We start from the raw sequence: 19648 nt of genomic DNA, 5'->3' as shown, positions 1-19648 counted from the left end.
GTCACTGCAAAAGCTAACTCAAACCGATGAAACGACATGTACCACGATCTCTGCATGAATCCACAAGTTCCACCGGACGTACGAGATGGTTCATCTCCGAAATAGACAGTGATTCGTCCGGCAACAAACGTGTGGCTACACAATCCCGCTGCCGTTCTCCTTCTAGCTTACGATCGGCAGCCAACGAACACACCACCACAGATGCTGACAGTTCCCCATGCAGATCGGCACCACTGACTAAGCTAGCGAAGACAAAGAAACCCAAGAAAGCCATGAGGAAGACATCAGAATCCTCAAAGCCAGCCCATCCAAAAATCAGGCAATCTGTGCAAAGATCGCCTGTTCCACTGCCCCGAAACAAATTTCTCACACCTATAGGAACGAATCTGAATTCGTTAAAAGCTGAAATTAAAAACTAGCTCCAACTGCAGACAGAACAACGGGCTTCCCGTGGTAGGATTAGAGAACTAGAACTGAAACTAAGAAAATCAATGAATAAGAACACCGTCAATCACCTAAAAAGACCCCACTGAGAAACCCGCAACAACAACAAAAAAGTGGCAGTTTCGCTGGAAAGGTGACTCATCGATTGCGATAGCAAATTAGTAGAGAGCTATACGAAGCAAGGATAGTCGTTTAATGGGCCGTATAACGTTGTAAACATTCGCTTACTAACTAAATAGGCAAGCACGGTGTCACGCGCGCACAGGTAAACATCAACACATCTCGCTCGATGACTGCAGAAACTCGCTGTGAAAACGCCGGAGTGAGAAAGTGTGCCAGCAGCAGCAGGCAAATTGACCTTCTCGCTGTCTCGCGTCTCGCTTAAACGCGAACTAAACGTCGAAAGCACAACGCATACAAAGCTACCGGCACTAGGCACATGCACTTTGTCCCCATCGCACATCGTTTTGATGATGAGGCCCACGCGGGCACGCACTTCGCCCACATCGCAGATCGCTTTCAAGATACGGCGCCCGCGCGGCAGCTCCGTGAGCAGCAGCCGCAAGAGCAGAATATGAAATATGAAATAGGCGCTCAGCGCGCCGCTACTCAAGCGCCTCCAAGCAACCTTCAAAAGATATACGGCTGCATTCGTTTATCGCCGCATCGTACAAGGCTTCGTCATGCAGGATGGCTCGAGAGGTTTCGCGACCTAACTAGCATGGTGCGATAAGCGTCCGATAAGCGTCCCTCCCTCTGCCTCTCCGTCACCTCGTCCCCGTATCCCTTGCCTCGCGCGCAAGAGAAGACTGCGTGCTTCTGGCCTGCCTTTCTCCCTCGCGTGCTCTACATTGAGCCGCGATTGCCGGCTCACCTTGTACGCTTTCACTCGCAAACACACCGTACGGCGCGCGGCGTCGATTTAATCGCCGTTGAAGTTGACACGGAACCTCACGGTGACGGCGAAGCCGACAGTAGAAATGCGCTTGGAGTGTCCATATAATTGTTTCACATTAATAAAATGAAAGGGCAAGTGAAAGGAGTCTGGAGGGGTTCTCACTGATGTGCACATTGTACCTGCATCCACTGAAAACTCAGTTCTAAGACTAAGACAAATCGTTGTTCTTGTCGCAGGAGAGCCTGCAGTTGGAATGTGATTACATGAGGATCATATACTCAGAGCAGAAGCAGGAGGGCCTGATTGATCTGGAAAAGGTGTCGAGGGCCAAGCCTCAAGAGACTCATTTCATGAACTCAGCTTCTCAGACTGACCCTTGCAGCAACCTGTTCGGAGAATGTAAGGCCGGGCCGAGAAAGAACTATGCCCTCATCTAAAACGTGTTCAAGGTCTCGACTCCGGCGCAGCTGAAGAGGTCACTGGCCAAGTTTCACAGATCCAGTCACAAGGTCGACTTCAAGATTGGCTCCAAAAGCGACGTGAAAAAACAACGACCATAACGATGCTCGAGATATGACGACGTTAAGGCTGAAGTCCGCACCGATAATAAGGACGGCTTAATGGAGAAGATACCTCAAGAAGTCGCCGAGAGGGGAACCGAAGAACCTACCAAAGGTATAACGACGAACGAAAAGCTGATGCTCAGAACGAGAGCCCGGTTCACGAGGAGAGTAGTGACGTCATTGTGCGAACTGATAAGATTCTTCTTCGAGTAAGTTACACCAACTCGGCCACATCAAGCCCCTGATCCACCCGACGTCAGGTCATCGGATTTCGTCTCCGTCCACGAGTTAAGTGCCAAGAAGAAATTTGTGGGGATTGAGGGTTGCGCCAGCGCCATTGTGCGGGCTTGGCCTTTTCCTGCCGTCCCGGTTTTTCCCCGTCCTCCGCGTAACCGGTTCTCGCGGTGGCGCTGCGCACGGTTGCGCTCAGGGCGGGGCACTGACATCACGAGGCGGCCGCGTTTCGGCTGCTAGCGGCGGAGCGTGCCTCGGACTTCTCTCCGGGACCAGCGCACGGTACGTTCATGCATTCCTCTCGTCCGCCGACACCTTTGTGACTAGGACTGGGGCTCACGCACGGTGCCTTTGCCCGTGCGGGGAGCGCATACTTTGTGCTGATCCTTTTCCCGACGCTAAGCCGACGAGCGGTGCCATTAGTGCTCGCACGAGGTCATACCCCGCCGAGCCGCACTTGCCGAAAGCCAAAGCCTGAAGGATATTACCCGTGCTCTCGCGAGTTGACCCATTGGTTATCGCCAGAGTAAGTAGCATAGCCGTCGGGACTTTTCCTAGCGGCGTGTCCCAGCTTGAGCCTGTGCTCTCGCCGCGACGTGCTATAGGCGCCTGTTATTGTATTTTCGCCCTGGTGCGGGACCCCTTTGGCTCCCCGCCGCGCGGGCATTTGTGCAGTGCTGGTGTCGACAGTTTCAGTAAATGGTTTCCGTCAACTCGGGGCTTTACTGTGTTTTTGCGTGCGTCGCTCGGTAGCCCCTTGCGGCCTCTGAGCTTGCGCGCGAGCGGTGCTGGAGGCGACGGCTGACGCGGCCCTGTGGCTCGCTAAGCTCGAACCCGCGGTGGTTGGTCTCCTGTGAGACACCAAGAACCCACAAATTGTCTATGAGCTTTTCGTCATGTGAAACTCACAGGTCCGGGAACTCCGTTGTCGCGGAAGGTGGTGCAGGTGACCTCGTTTTGTCCGCGCAGACCGAAACGGCTCTCGAGGCATACTACCGAGTTGGACGAACCGTGCTACTGAGCTACTGCTGGAATGCGAATGAGGCCAGTGTTCACGAAGATGTATCAGGGTGCTGGATCATTTCGCGAGGAGGCGCCGGTCGTAAGCTTGTCACCGTCAGATAATAAGATGTCTGAAAAGTCATCCGATAGCTCGCGGCTTGTAGAGCTTAGGCAAGCTGTTTCAATTATGGCCGCTAGTTTGGAACCGGACATGAGCTTCCCACAACCCACCTCTGATAAGCACGACGCGGTGAAGAGCGTACGAAAAGTGCCGACCAGGCGGGAGGCGAAGCTCGAAACTATCCCCCACGTGGGACAGTGCTACAGAGTCAGGTGTCATCGGCGGGACCGGCCGCCACAACCTCAGCGACGACGACCACCTCTGCCAGCAAGAAGAGATCACCCAAGAAGAGGAACTCGTCATGCAGAGAGGGCTGCACGCTTCCGCCTTTGTCCTCTACTTCGAGCAGCGAGAACAGCCAGCGCATGCCCAGGTGCAGGCACACGGGGTCGTCCCACGCCGGCGTGAGCACTTGGTCGATGACGCACTGTCGTCGGTCATTCCTATGTCGCCAGTCACCGTGGCTTTCTCCAACAACGCCGAGACCATCACTGATTCCGACTCATCGCGACCAACCACCACCTTTGGCACGAAAGATGGAGCATCGACGAGGAATGCTGGCAAATTAATACATCATCGTGATCAAGACATGTGTGCCATTGATCGCCCTGTTTCTTTTTTGGCAAATTGGAGCTTTTCCTAAATGTGTGATTATTTCTGTCAGTGATTACTGCATATTTATTTCTTACAGTGTTTTAATTAGGTCACTGTACTTTAACTAATGTTCTTTTTCTGCGCGTTCGTTACTGTACTCACTCCCCCCCCCTTCTATGTAATGCACTTGCCTTAAGTTCCTAAATGACCCTCCACTCCAACACCTCTAAGACACTCACAATCCACGATTATAAAATCAATGCCTAGGCGCATTATCGAATGTTACTGAACTGCCAATGCTCACACTGAGGGACAATGCTGCCTTCCACACAGTATAGTCAAGAAGCAGCATCAAGTCTAGGTGCTTTTGTGAATTCAGCCATCATTTACCACCTAAAGGCTAAAGGAACTAGTGAACACCCCTTTATACAGCATGTGCTTGACAGCAGTGGTCACACACTAGAATATGTGTGCACTTAATCTTTGCTTTGAGGCTGCCATCGAAACTGTAATAAAGAATGCATCGAAGCAAATGAACTGCTTTGATGGTGTATTTGGTGGGTCACATTGATCCTATGGCTTTACCTACATGACATGCCTAGGCATGGTTTAGATTCAGCAGATGTGTAGGCCACCTACAAGATAATCGTGATACATAGCTTTCCCATCTCACAGCAGTGTGTGCCCGTGGCACCATAGTGCACTCTGGTGCGGCATTTTTAAACATTAACACTTGTTGCAGTTGGCTCATCGGCTCAGCAGACGATATCACATGACCCTCTCTCGGCCAGATTTTGCCTGCACACTCACTTCAATGTGAGATCATACTATTGAGACACTATGAGTCAGAGACTGATGATTGCTGGGTTTGATCTGAATTTGTGATTGATACCTTCGCTGGATCTCACCAGATTAATGGAGTGGCAATCGCTCACTAACGGCTTTGCAGCAGCCCGAACAGTCACAGCTGTGACCCCTATCCCACCATCTGCATTGAGTTGTGCAGCAGTGGCTTCAGGCCAAAGGGGACAGGCACGAGTTCCTTTAACTAAAGGTGTTTATTTTCACCCAAGTCAAACAACAGAGGGAAACAAACAACAATAAGCCATAGTGGTGGAATGTTCTGCAGAGCTGAAATAAAACTACAACTAGTGGAATGCGCAACAGGAAGCCAAGGACAGTTCCGCTGATCTCGTGTAACTCCATGTTCTCGACCCATCGTAAGTCGCTCACAATGGTCCGGCAATGCAAGGAACCGCAGGTAGAGCACTCCACAGGCGAGGCGAGTTGCGGCCAGTCATCTCTGCAGCAGGTACACAATTATCACATAACTACACACAACTACTCCCGAGAGATTTGAATGCATGTGCATCCCACATGGCTCTAACTAGAGAACCACTTAAAATGTACTTGGAGCACTCAATTTCAACCACTTCATTGTGCTGCCACATTTAAAAGCATTCCAGAGAGCTTGAAAGTGACCAACTAAGTACACCACAACACAATAAAGTACTTGTTCAAGCTAACTAAAAGTAGAAATACAGTTGAGTTCCATTAATTCGACCTTGATGAGACCAACGAAATTGATCAAATTATCCATCGTGTTTAATTAAAGAATAGGTCGAAAAAACACACGAGCACACCATTGCTTCATTTGGCAGCACTTACTTGATTATAAAATGTCCCCCAGTTTAATGCGCACTCAGTTTTTATGGGTTCAAAGCAGAAAACAATATGCACCCAGATCTAACGTGCACACTATTCTTTAATGAGAAAAATGCAGCATGCCTGTGATCCTGGCAATCGCAAAAAGATAACCCCAGCTAAGTTTACCTTTGCAGAATAAAAATTTATCTACACTTAGAAGCCAACTGCAATGAAAGTTCACTATGGCTAAATTTGGTACAAATGAGTAGTATACATACCACTGAACTAACTTAACTTTGGAAAAGCCACAGAGCTGGTAATTGTAGTTTTTTTGTCAGCAGCTTTTGAACAGCGTCTAAGCAGACGATGCGTGCAGCTGGTAGCATGGCTGTAACTTAAGTTCCAGCACGCCGTGAGCAGCCACGGGCACCAGGCGTTCATACTGGCTCATATCGCCACACGTGGAGAATCATAGGGACCCGTCGGAGCACGGGGAGAAAGCTTGTCACGGCACCTCGCGGCTGTTGCGGTCTACAAAACTAGGATGTAACATAGTGAACAAACACGAGCGCTGTACTGCAACTATCATTGGATAGTTGCAGTAAAGCGCTCGTGCTTGGTCAATGTGGTACGTCCTAGTTCTGAAGCGTGCTGCCATATTCCATCAGGGATAGTTGCAGTACAGGGCCCGTGTTTGCTTGCTATGTTACGTCCTAGTTTTGAAGTGTGCTGCCACATTCCATCATGATTAACCAACTAGCCAACCAGTATGTATTCTCAAAGGTCATGCCAAGAAGCCGTATGTTAGGTCATTTATCAGTTCCAGCGAGCAGTAATGTTGGTGTTTTTTCCAGTTTCAGTATCAAAAACGGCCTTTCTTGCTAGCTTTTTGTCCTGCTCCCGCTTGTACTTCAAACGTCAAATTTTGCATGGAGGCATTATCTACATTATATCTATATCTACATTATCTTGAACTAGGCCTTTTATGCAATCCACAATTTCGTTGCATTTGGGCTTTAATGTACATTGTTGTAAATATTAGACAGCACTTTATTGCTGCCTATAAACCACAACATGTCGTCTTCAGCGTTAGTCCATTGTGAACTTAGCAACAATCGCTAATGGGATGGTGACCGATGGCCTAGACAAACCAGTTCATTCGGCAAAGCATATACTAGTACTTCGGAACACTGAAAACACAACACAACTTTGTTGCTTAGTATCTACAATAACTTATGGCAAATCACATAAATTTGTAGCTTCATGCTGTAGTGAAGTGGATAACCATTTACCCTTTCATAAAATAACTTCTCTTTTGAACGAGCTTTCGTAATCAGAATGAAAGCTGCATGGCGTCATCACCATCATTTGTTCAGGCGCCACTTTGTGATGACAATGGCAATAGCACTGGCCCTCCCAGTAGGCTGTTGTAAATGCAGTTTCAGTTTGGTATCTAATTGCACTACACAGGCAATTTCCACACCAATTTTCTTGACATATAGTAACCATTCATCGCGAGCTGCTGTCTTTGCTTGAAAGGCAAGCCAGAAATGGAAAGTTTTGACAGGTGAAAAAAAAAAAAAATTAATGCATCTTGAATGAATTCATTGTCCCCTAGCACTGCCAAAAGATGCAATGAAGCTATTAGGATCAGGCATATTTCTGCCAACAAGTCAAGTTCTAATTTACCAGTGAAGGCCAATTCGAAGATCATTATAGTGAAACATTTGGCCCATATAAAATCATGAATGCCAGTCAATATCGAATTAACCAAAAAATCAGATTATCCAGTAAAATGATGAAAGCCTAGTTATTCGCATAACTATATATAGTGTAGTTTCAATGGGACAAGCTCTGGGTAACCATTGCCGAACAAACGATCCAAGCTTCCTGCAACCGGGACACGTCAAACATCCTGGCTGTTCTTCTAAAATACTTGGCCATTGCCCTAACCCATGATCTTTCTTGGCCAGAACATATAAGAAAACTAAGTAACAAAGCTAACTATGTTCTCGGTAGCCTACGTGGCTCCTTAAAACTCCACTTTCTGTAAAGCTTCTAGCATATTTTACTAGTACTGTACAGCCCAAACTGGAATACGCAGACAAAGTTTGGAATGCTCATCTACCTAACCTCTCTACCTCTCATGAATGCATTCAAAACCACACAGCCAGGTTTATTTATAATGATTATTCCTATTACAGCAGTATGCCTGCGCTGAAATTTCGAGGAAATCTTCCCTACTTATAACCGAGACTTCAAGTTAAGGGACCACCTATATCACAAATTCTGTCACTCATGTGCCAGTCGACTTGCAATTTCACCTGCCCACTGCCACTCTTTGCACATGCATCCCCAGACAGTTGTATATCCACCACCCACACATACTTCACACCTTAGGTCCTTCTTTGCCCAGAAAGAAAGGAACTGGAATAATCTGCCTGAAGAAGATGTGCACTACTCCAGAACAGTGCACTTCAAGGCCACAACTGAAAACACCTTTGTTCATTAAACCACCTTACTCCTAATACCCGTAAATAGGGGCTGCAGATACAAAATCCACTGATGTGCCCTTACTTTCTAAATTAGTTCATGCCAGTTCCGTTCCAGCTGCACAGCATCTTCTACACAAAGTCTGCACTGTTTTTTCGCAAGGACAGGAAATGCTGTGAATTCGTTCAGTGCTTAAGTCTGCACCATATAAATTATTGACAACTAGCAAACGCGACCATGCTCAATGCAAGAAAATTCTTGAACTAGTTCTGAAAATGCAGGTAAGTCGAATGGACTGACTTATTGGGTCTAGTGTAAGCCTAAAAAAAAAAATTAAAGAAAACAAAGCCTAGTGTAAGGTAGTGTAGATATAGCCTCTTGAGACCCAAATACAGATATGGAAGATAATTGTTCAAGCTTGTGTTTATTGTCTGCTGGTATCTTAAGAAGACGATAAACATTTTTTTTATTATTTAAATGCCACAATTAGATGCCAGAAGCTGCATCTCCATGTAAGTGGAATAAGTCTCTCATCTCCTCATGTTTGCTAGGGTAAGAATTGCATTCTACAGCCTAAACGCAGAGATGAAGATGGCACTATGTGTAGTACATTGCCATGTTGCTGCTGCATCTTATATTTTCATGCAATCTCAAAGAATTATAAACACATTTCAAGGTTGCTTTTTGCCGTCTACAACAACACAGAGGTCTGATCAATTTAGTGCCAAATGTCTCGAAAGTGGATGATAAAAATATGAGTAAACCCCTTCTGCACAATTCCACATGCACCAGACTTCATATCCAGAAGGAATATTTGGAGTAATCACTTCCAAGCTAACTTTGGAAAAAAGAAAAAAGAAAATTGAAGGCTAAGTGCAATACTATATGGTACAAGTGGTCTTAGGAATATAGAGAGGCCTCCGTGCGAAATTTCATGTTTAAAATACGAGTGGAAGCATCTCGAAAAGCTCACAAAGAAAAGACACCTTTTATACCAGAACTGGGAAAAAAAGAAAGAAAAAGAAAGCTGCCATTAGTGCTCCCCCGAAGTGACACATGACCTGAAATGTGTGGCTCCTTGGCATGAGCTCAGAGATTAGGCAGCCCCCATTACGTACTAAACTTTTGGAGGTAACGTGCTGGGAGATGCATCATAGCTGCTAACCACCACGTGCGCATATTGTCTGCTTAGGTGCTGTTTAGATGCTGCTAATAAGGAAATTATTCCATTATAAGCACGGCAGTATTGCCAGAATTGCTTCAGGGGTGCATATGGTCATGAAATGGCATTCGAGGATGTGCACAGCGTCAGCAAGAGGGACAGCTGGACAAGATGGCATGGATACTCTAAAGCCTGCGTCCTCAGTCTCTACCTACTCTACCAACCAATGGATCAACTTGGGTCACTGAGCACTATGTGCCAATGTGTACATGCATGCTTCTCTTCAACAAAGCTGTTACACGCTGACATGGGTCACTGTAGATGCAAGACTGGGAAGGAACCGCTGTTCAAAGAAACTCTTTGAAGCCAACTTAGATCGCTGGATATGTGCCACTCAGCCTGAGCTGGTCTTCAATGAACCCCCTTTGATGCCAACTTGAGTCATTGGGTATGTGCCAGTACAAGTGTGCCACTCTTCAATGAATGTCTCTGATGCAAACCTGGGTAACCAGGTATATGCAATTGGGAATGTGCTGCTCTACAAGGACGAAAAAGATCCCCCTTAAAGTTACCGATGCTGAGCGGAATCGAACCAACGTCGCATAGATTCCTCAAGGACACACAACCCGACGCATCAGCAGGCTGTGCCATTATTGCACTGTGTAGGTGCTGCTTTTCAATGAACGCCTTTCATGCCAAGGCATTAGCGAGCTGTGCCATGAATGCACTAGGTATGCGCCACTCTTCAGTGAATGTCTCGCCAACTTGGGTCACTGAGTATGTTCCACTGAGTGTGGGGCAAGCAAGGGAACAATTCTCATCGTTCATGGGCATCAGCGCGCCATGCTTCTCGTCTCGGAGGCCACGTGCAGACTTCTCGGTAGCGCCACTTGATCGCACAGCATGTCCAGAAAGAAACGCGAGAGAGGAGCCCAGAAGCCGTATGACATGCTTCTCAGCGTTCGCACGCACCAGTGCGCCATGCATTTCGGATGCCAACCCAGGCTTTGCAGCGGTGGCGTGAGATAGCTCCGAGTGTTCTTAGGGAAGCGGGAAAGAGGAGTCCCGCTGCAGTACACGCCTCATAACTCGTTTAGATGTGGCAATACGTTGTGTGGCTATATTGATCCAATGCTAACGCATTACCGTCTACAGTGATCGTGAGATGGGTTCTGCAGCTTTTTTTTCTGTTGTCAAATCTGTATATCGCTCGTATTTCTCCTGTGTGTGTTTGAGTGCTTTGTTAGCCCTATTACACTATTTTTCGAGACATTAGACCAACTGCCAAGATTTTAACCATTAAGCAACAGTAAAGCCCTTTCACTATTTCACAAAAGAAGCCCAACTGTGTTGGCTGTGCATAGACAGTTGAGCGAAGTCTTTTAAGTCTACTAAATCAGCAGATCACTGCCAGCTATCTTTTGGGAGAAGGTCTACTATATCAGCAGATCAATGCCCCTATCTTTTGGGAGATGCAACCAAAATAAACAAAATGATAAAACCTTCAACATTTGAATCTTACCTCTCACTACATCCTCTGGAACGGGCCCAGTGGAGTATAAGCGTGCCTGTTTGTCCCCCGCAACATTTTGAAGGAGATGCGCAGGTGCTGCAAAGAAGCAGTGCGATAAGCACACTAAAAGGAAGCCAGCCTCTTGGGGTACAAGCAGAACCAACATACACAATCAACACCTTTTGATATTGTACAATCGAACGTCATTATAACAAAGTTGCACCCAAAAAGAAAATACATTTGTTATATATCTATATCCAGTATAAGCAAACATTCTGATATCAGAGAATTAAATTTCAATCTGGTCTATGTGAAAGAAACACATGCACGATGTCAGAATGTGGCAGCAACAAAAGATCTGTTGATTTTGGCGGCCCAGTGGCGGCTTGCTGTGCTAATATGGAGTGTGTGATCAATGCTAAGCTACAAGCACGCACTTCGCAAAGTCGTTAGGACACAACCGTGTAACTGGTGTGATCACATCATTAGCACATTGCCTAATCATGTGCTGCAGGCCAGCCAAGCCAAGTCACTGGCCAAAATGAGCATGCGCTGCTTAGAATGCATCGTTTCAAGTTGCTCTTGCCGAGTATTTCACATTTTTGATACTAGAATACGTGCCTTGAGCAGAGAGACAAATGCTCACTTATCACTGTCACTAAGACTGTCTCAAATATTACATTTTTCGGTCTCGTTAAAGCAGCAGAATACTCAGTGAAATAATACACGGCCAACCAGATTTCATATTTACCTTATAATGCCCAATAATGCATCATATTCATGTTCATTATAGTACAAAGGTTTGACTGTACTTTTACTGAACACCATGTGGCCAAACCAATCGAACCAGCATGTGTTATTTTAACAAGTCATCTTCCAGATGTGTGAACTCCTTCCTATGAAAAGATATGGGCAGATTACCAGCAGGCATGTCAGTACAGCCGAACCTACTAATAACGATACCGGTTTTAACAATATAGTATCAGGTATAACAGAGAGCAGCAGATGCACCGTAAATTTCTTGATGTCCTGGCGCTCTTTGACCATTGTTGGCCCTTGTGCCATTAAACCCCATTCATCATTATCAATTTCTTGATGTGTTCTAGGGCGAAATAAACCACTTACTACAATGCTCCCCCATGCCGTGTTATTGGTTATAACAATTAAATCTGACTACTGGGCATGTGCACTGAGACGAAATAGAATGCAAAACCCAGCAAAAGAACAAACAAATGCAAGCCACCGCTCGCATTTCGCCACACCCGCCTTTGTGCCATATACCCCTTCGTCACATTGCCCTACGAATTGCCCGCCTCGTGTGCTCCTCTTCCATCTTCCTTTAACCCCTCCAACATGGCATGGGATCATTGTAGCAAGCGGTTTATTTCACCATAGAAAACACACAGAAGTTCATGGTGCAGCAGCTGCTCAATGTTAGGGCTGAAACAGACTAGTGGTAAGCTTCCCCGTAATGGTGTGATGCGCATCGACACGTTTACGTGGCTAGAAGCGCGCTGGCTACACCATTCTTCATTTTGCCAGCACTGGAGTACTGTGACACAAGTTGAGACCGCTTGCGCACGCACTGTTGTCTATATCAGCTCTTTGCAGAGTGCCTCGACTCCCGCGATGTCCTTACCGCCCAACAGAGCAGCAGGCGAGGGGTACACTGAGGCAGCCTTGCTCTTCGACTGTCCCCGTGTGCATTGCTACAAAGCCTGCACAAGGTGCTTGTAAGCCTGCTGCTATAGAAGCGCTAGTTAGTTCTATAATTGCTGCTCAGAGGGCTTAAGATTGGCGTTTTTGTTCAACCTGGTCTCACCGAACGAAACGGCTGCGGAGAAAGGGGAGAGAAACGGCTAGCGATGGGTTGCCGATGGTCCTTGCTTGACATGCAAAGCACAATAGGATAATTGATGGTCAGCGTCGGATGCCTGTCACGGTTACGACATCAAGATGAGGCAGGCGCAAGGCTCATGACACTACCCGGTTATACCCGGCACGTGGAGGGGCGATTAGTGGCAGCAAGTCGTGACGCATCAACGGCCCTTCTCGGTTGTGGTGCATGGTTCCGAAATTCATTCGGAGACATGCTTTCAAGTGGTGTCAAACGTGAGGAACACGATTACGGTTGGTCAGATGTACTTGCGGGCCGACTGGCTCTGAGCGATGAAGGGGCAGCGCATGACGATGCGTTTAGTGCCCATTAGTGGACAAAGCGGACCTCAAGAAGAGGGAATATCGGTGCTTCGTCACGTACATCGCGTGCGGTCGTCCTGACAACAAAAGCGGAGAGACCCGTGACTACAGCTGGCTCCTGATGTGCGCGTGCCGAGCGTGTCATCTGCACAGAACGCATAAACGCCGTAGTCGTCAGGCGCTGCGCACACCATGCCCATTGCGACGGTTGTTGGGAAACCATTTCTAAGACCATAGCCAATCGGCTGTTGTAGGAACCACTTTCAGAGCGAGTGTTTACTTGACAATTGTAAGCGAGCTTAAAGGGTAGTTTGACAACTTTCATTGATGAATGACCCGTAGCTACTACGCTATCAGTTTTTCGTAAAGGTACGAGCGGGGAGGGAGTCAAAGCATAGGTCAATCACCCCGCCACTTTGGTTTGCAGGTGCTGCCTGTTTATTGGGATTTTATTGTACCCATTGTGTTAGGCGCTGTGCTGTGGCTTTGCGCGGGAGTACGCATGCTATGCATTTGTCACCGCCCCCCCACCCCTTGGTGCGTTGTTTATGTTGTTTTGAGGGAGAGGGAGAAAAACACCGTAAAAGGTGGTGAAGGAAAGGGCGCTTGGTCGAAGCGCAATACTGGAAATGCCGGCAAACCTCTCACAAGATGATCCTAGTACAGGATTAGTGATTGGTGCGTCGGCGGACCACTTTCATAGCCACTCGGTGGCGATTGGGCAGTAAATGCTTGGGGCGGGGCACCGAAGGGTAGAAAATGTGGTCCCGTTGCCCTGACCAAGCGTTCTGGACACAACTTGCGGTGCTAGGCACCACCGGCTCTGCCGATATAGGGTCGCCCTATGCGTTCCAGTCCCATCTTGTATGTGTATTTGTAATTCCATGTAAATATTTGTAAATAGAAAGTGTTTTTCAATTGTCATCTGTGTCTACTTCAATCTACCAGAAGCACCCAGCGAACCCGTCGCCGCTATTCGTAGCGGCAGTACTCCTCACTTGCGTAGACCGTCTCTGGCGGTGCGTCTCGGACGCCCAAGTGGAGGAGTGGTACGAGAAGAACCTCTTCAAACATTACTGTGCTGTTAGGATGGATAGTTGGGCGTGTTGGTTAAGCATGATCTGAAGTGAAGGCGCGAGAACGACGACGGACGAGGAGAGAGCACATACACAGGGCGCCTGTGTGTGTGTGCTCTCTCGTCGTCCGTCGTCGTTTTCGCGCCTTCACTTCAGATCTTACTGTGCTGATTGGTGCTCTGCTTGGGCAGCAGCAGCAAGAATAGCACTCGGACCTATTTGCTTGGTGGCAGAGAAATCTTGCCAGCTTTGTGAGAAAACTGCCAAGAAGCAGCAACACGACAGCGACAGGCACCGCTATGTTGTTCGCGCCCTTTTATCCAAGTATTGTTAAACCAGTAATTCTATAAGTGGGTTCAACTGTACTTCTTTGTGTCTAATTAAAATGTATGGATGTTTGTCCCCTCTGCTTTTTTTGTGCCAACCAGTTATAATAATGGGATTTTCTTGGCACTTGAATATTGTTACAAGTGCGTTCGACTGTACTACAGTGGTACATAACGAGTTAAGTGTGTTGTGACCTCTGATTAAGACCTTGAAAGATGAGCTTTCTTCAGAGTTCAGGATGAATTCCCCAAACTGTCAAAATCCATGCACATTGGGCAAAATGAGCAAGCATTTTTCTGTTGAAAGGAAAACATGAAATTAGCATAAACAAAACACAGAATGTTAGTATAGTGCTCTGACAATAAGGCTACAGCAGTAATGCCTTCTCTCCACTTCAATGCTGTAGTTATGCATGCATATTTACAATACAACATCGTGGAGGAAAACAAGAAATGTCAGCACCTGCTGCAGCAAGTAGAACAATTCTTATAGCCCTCAATTTGAGTGTATACATATGTTAGACGGGTCATTTTTTATTTTGTTTTGTACGTGGATGATATGGCACAATAGGAACTATCTGTGACAAAGCCATGTCTTACGCATTTGCTACATCATAACAAATGCCACAAATATGGCCCATTCAAGTCTCTCGCAAAGATCAATTTATGACCGAGTCAGACCTTAAAAATACACCACAATGTGCACCACTTACCAACACTTGCCAAGACACCCCAGAATAAGACGGATGCTGTTCCACGCCAAGTCGATGTCACCAAATGGTTGTGGAGCAGTAGCCCGCCAGGGCACTTCAGTCACATACTGTGTTGCGTTTGACACTGCCAGTAGGCTCTCAGCACGTCACTTTTGTTTTTCTTGAGGGGTCATACATATTCTGCACAGAAATAAAGCATTCCCAAGATGAATTGTCCAGAAAACAAGTTTTGTTAAATACACTGTCAGGGTTCGTACAAGTTTCAGAGACAAAAATTCAAGGGTTTTCAAGGACTTTCAAGGCCCTATCAAAGCTTTTTCAATGGTGCAGTGCCGCATCCAATGTAGCAATTTTTTTACTATAACAACATTTCTTCACAACAGATAGCTTTATTACACTAGATTCAAAAGTTATATTGAAAATGTTCAAATTTGAGCACTTCAAGTTTCTAGCAAGGCACAAAGGAAGCACGAAGAAGCAGCATGGGAGGGGACCGAGCACCAAGTGCCGGTGTCTGTCGCTCTCGCCCACTGTGTGGTTTCAGTTCCCCGTAAGTAGCACAAAGTGCAATTCGTGTGCACTCACACTAGCTTTAAATTTTTATGCCACTTGTTCCTGAAATGGGCAGTTTGCCGGGTCCGAGCTGATCTGCCACAGAAAGCAGGTCACATAATCAATCTTAAACTGCATTACTCAAGAAATTGGGTTTTCGAGGGGAAAGAAACAATTCCAGGACTTTCAAGTGTCTTGAAAACATACTTTTCAATTTCAAGGGTCTTCAATGGTTTCAAAGACCTGTATGCACCCTGACCTGTTTAGACAATGGGGTCCAGCTACCGGCTTCTTCCAGGAGCACTAAAAAATTAAGAGTGCTAACCATAAAAGCCTCAAAGACCTGTGGCTATGCAGCCCATCCAGGAATTATAGCAAAAGTCACATGGTGCACTGCAAAATACCATGTACATTGTTCAGAGTGTGAGGCACACACATGGCCTGTATTGAAACATTTTAAAAATAGAGAGAGTTATAACAAGACAGCACAGTTGCAAACAATGCTGGAAGTGGGACAAATGCCACAGACCATGTGATGTGTGTGGAAGGGCGGTTACATGGCAAAAGCATGCTGTGCATTTAAAGAAAAGAAAGAATAACGGATCCTGGTGTTTGCCCTATGACAAGCACCACAAATGTTGGTAAGGACGTAACATTTCACCCCATCATAATCCTCTGGGTCAATGCAACGATTCAAAGAAAACGGCTGCAGCAGCTTTCCACAACCGTTGCTTGCTATGCATGCTATACACATCTGGAAACATTGAAGATGGAAGCTCTACAAGTCACAGAAGAGTCGAGCGCATCTTTTGGTCTACAAAGTGGGCCCAGCAGCCAGTTCTAGGAAGAAGACCACAGCGTCTGCAAACTTGCATGCTCCATTTTTTCGTGCCAGGCCAACACAAAGAAGTTCTTCAATTGATTGACTGGAACTACTGCTTGCTTGACATATTCCTTTTGCTCTTGATCTTTTTACCTTAGTATGTGTAGCATGTGAAGAAAAGGAAGTGCAGAAGCAATCGCATGAAGACATGTAGAGCAAAGAAGAAAAAAAAAAGAGGTGGAGGACGACCAAGTGTGGCGATGGGGTCTGTTGCAATTGAACCATGTATGCGCATGATGTGGTCGAATGAGCGGTGGCCTCATGGAACTCCAAAGGTGTGGTGCGCTGAGATTTGGTAACAAATGTAGAGCGTGTACCCAAAAAGGAGGGGGGAGAAAGACAGATGGCAGGAGAAAAGAGAGGGAGGCTATCAGCCAAGAAGATCGGGAGCAGCTGATATCTCTGGAGACACCAACAGTCCAAAGCCACCGACCAAGGCAGCCAACTGGGCACCACTGAGCAAGAACAAGGTCTGAAACCGCCTAAAATTATGAAACTACAGGGCACCCACTGCCGAGATTGAGGGCGGCTGTGCGAGTGACGATGGCCGAGCACCAAGCTCAGGCATGCATGGGTGCTTGGTACAGCCGCTGGGCAGTCCTGACCCATGGACCCAGTATAGCCGCTAAGCCACCACGGCGGGTTTCTACCCTTTCTGTCTCCTGTATTCATTCCTCAACGTGTCACACTTCGGCAAGCGTTATGAACGTCAGCTAACAGCGCACAACAGTATGTAAATAAATATTAAGTTTACCAATGAAAGCACCATTGAAACTTCTTGCTCAACATCAACATGACATAGCAGGACCTCCATCCAGGTAGAGAGATATCGCGGCATCTCAGATCAACCAATCTCGCTGTCCTTCATACAGAGCAAGCAGGCAACTACACAGCTCCACGCTGGAAATTATGGCACAGTAGTACTCATATTTGAATAGCTAATAGATGACCTGCACATACTATGCTGTCTTCACAACTTCTGCATAAAAACACTTTTTGCAACTGAGCTATGTGAAAAAAGTTCCCAAATACCTCAGAAACAGCATCAGTCATGCTGGCACCTCTAATGCAAAAGTAGAAGAAAAACAAGGCCACCAGTGACACCGTAAAGTTCTTTTCCTAGTACATTGTGTTTGATGCTGCCTATTCCAATTAGGAGTGCACCACTTAGCCCAGCTCTTTAAGTTGTTAACACACCAGTCACATGTTACATTACCATTCAATGAAGCCAGGGGCGTAATATTAAGGACAGAACTGATACCCTGAAATTGAAATGTTTAGTAGTAGAGAAAACAACACAAAAAGTCCACACATGCACATTCATGGCAAACCATAAATGCTTCAACACAAAGCCAAGGAGCCAAATTTCCAAAGACCCACACGAACAATGATGTGTTGCAGCTCAGTATCAGCGGTAAGATGCTCGGTTCAAAGAGGACTGGCAGCAGAGCGGAATGCTCAGCATTAACTCCAAGCTCTTGAACACAAAGTGAAAAGTCAGGTCGAATGTAACGGCAATGACATGGCAAAGGAAAACAAGACCACAATGTCAAGGCGCAATAAATGAAAAGTGACAGAATAATCTTGTGTCTCACTTTTCTTTATTATGTATAGCTGTCAACTCATTCATTATGGTCTGAAGCTTCTTTCGAGAAGAATTCTGGAAGAACTATTCTAGAGCACAGCAAATAATTATATCGCTTGTAGATGCAACCAGTTCCAAATGCACACGAAGTGCAGCACCACTTCAGACAAGAAAGATCACGGAAATAGGCAGCGTTTATCACACCATACTACAAACAACCAATGTGTGCACTAGTCAGCCCGGTTAAGCGGTTGAAGGTCCCACATTGACTATGTCACCGAGAGCTGGTCAAGCCCTGCTGTTCGGGCCTTCCATCTTTCTTCATTCTGTGCATCTCTGCATTAGACACAAATTAAGCCTGGTCCTCTGTTGTAGCTTCTCTCAGAACACAGGCTTTCCTTTCACCTTCTCTCCCCTTTTATCCTCTCAAGTGGTCAATGAACTCAGCTTAAGATGTCGGTCATGGTGTGTGGCTTCATCTAACTGCCATCACTGGTCATGCACACTACACATGTTGCATGCTACACTACCATTGCTCTGTGTCTCTTAAGCATTTTATGCTACTGTCTACTTATATTTTCCCAAATCAGCTGTGTTAACATAAATATTTTGCACGCAGTTTTATGACAAGCACCGAGTAACCACTGAGAAAACACCTGCATTATTGAGGAGGAGGAGGAGGAACAAACTTTTATTTAAACCAGCAGTTTAGCTGGCTGGGCCTAGGCCTCCCACGTGGGGACATCGAGGTCTTGCCTCTTCGCCGCCTCGCAGGCTTGCTGGGTAGCCCAGAGTTGGTCGTCGAGTTGGGAGCTGCGCAGGGCGGCGTGCCATCTCGACGAGAGGATCACGGTATTATTTGTCGGATATTGGTTTTTACATTCCCATAGCATGTGGGGAAGCGATGCTGCCTCAGTCTTACAGACCTTGCAAATGTTACTAGGGTAGGTGTCCGGGTAGATCCTGTGGTAACGTGTTAGTGAGGGGTACGTGTTTGTCTGTAACAGGCGAAGGGTGGTTGCCTGTGCTCTGTTTAGCTTGTAATGAGGGATGGGGAAGGTTCTTCTGTTGAGATAGAATGATTTCGTGAGGTCGTTGTAGCTGGTGAGGCGATCGCGTTCCGCGGGTGCACCTGCGCTGTCTCCGGCACGGTTGACAAGGCCTCGTGCTACGGAGTGAGCGACCTCGTTGAGGTTGGTGAGGTGCGGATGTACGTCGCCAGCGTGCGCTGGGAGCCAGACGAGAGTGATTTGCTTCTCAAGTGAGTGAGGGGCTTGGTTTAGGATGCGTAGCGCTTGTTTTGAAATACGACCTTTGATGTAATTGCTGATTGCCGTGCGGGAATCGCTCACGAAGGTATGGCAGTCCGGATCAAGGGTGGCCAGGGCGATGGCCACTTCCTCGGCCGTCTCGGCGTTTTGGGTTACGATGCTGGTGGCATGTTTGAGCGAGCCGCTTACTGTGGTAGCCGCGGCGAAGCGGTGCCCGTCTTGATATTCAGCTGCGTCGACGAAGGTGACGCCCGTGGTGTCGCCATAGGCTTTAATGAGGGAGGCAGCCCTTGCCTTCCGACGTTCTTTATTGTAGTCCGGATGCATGTTTTTGGGAATAGGGTCGGCATGTAGCCAAGTCTGTACGTCACG

At 46.9% G+C, this 19648-nt stretch overlaps 1 long non-coding RNA gene across 2 annotated transcripts; it reads right to left on the bottom strand.

Moving 5' to 3' along the window:
• Positions 1 to 4899: 4899 nt before the first annotated feature.
• Positions 4900 to 18667, bottom strand: LOC119460817 (uncharacterized). Of its 2 annotated transcripts, XR_007468529.1 has the most exons (4): positions 17453 to 18667; positions 14986 to 15165; positions 10681 to 10767; positions 4900 to 5159 (listed from the first exon to the last, which is right to left on the bottom strand). It is a non-coding gene; the product is annotated as an uncharacterized LOC119460817 (long non-coding RNA). The 2 variants fall into 2 exon arrangements; XR_005193898.2 differs by lacking the exon at positions 17453 to 18667 and having other exon boundaries at positions 14986 to 17426.
• Positions 18668 to 19648: the final 981 nt, after the last annotated feature.

Source organism: Dermacentor silvarum, chromosome 8 (genome assembly GCF_013339745.2).
Source record: "Dermacentor silvarum isolate Dsil-2018 chromosome 8, BIME_Dsil_1.4, whole genome shotgun sequence".
NCBI classification, from domain to species: Eukaryota; Metazoa; Arthropoda; class Arachnida; order Ixodida; family Ixodidae; genus Dermacentor; species Dermacentor silvarum.
This window is presented reverse-complemented; position numbering and strand designations above follow the sequence as displayed.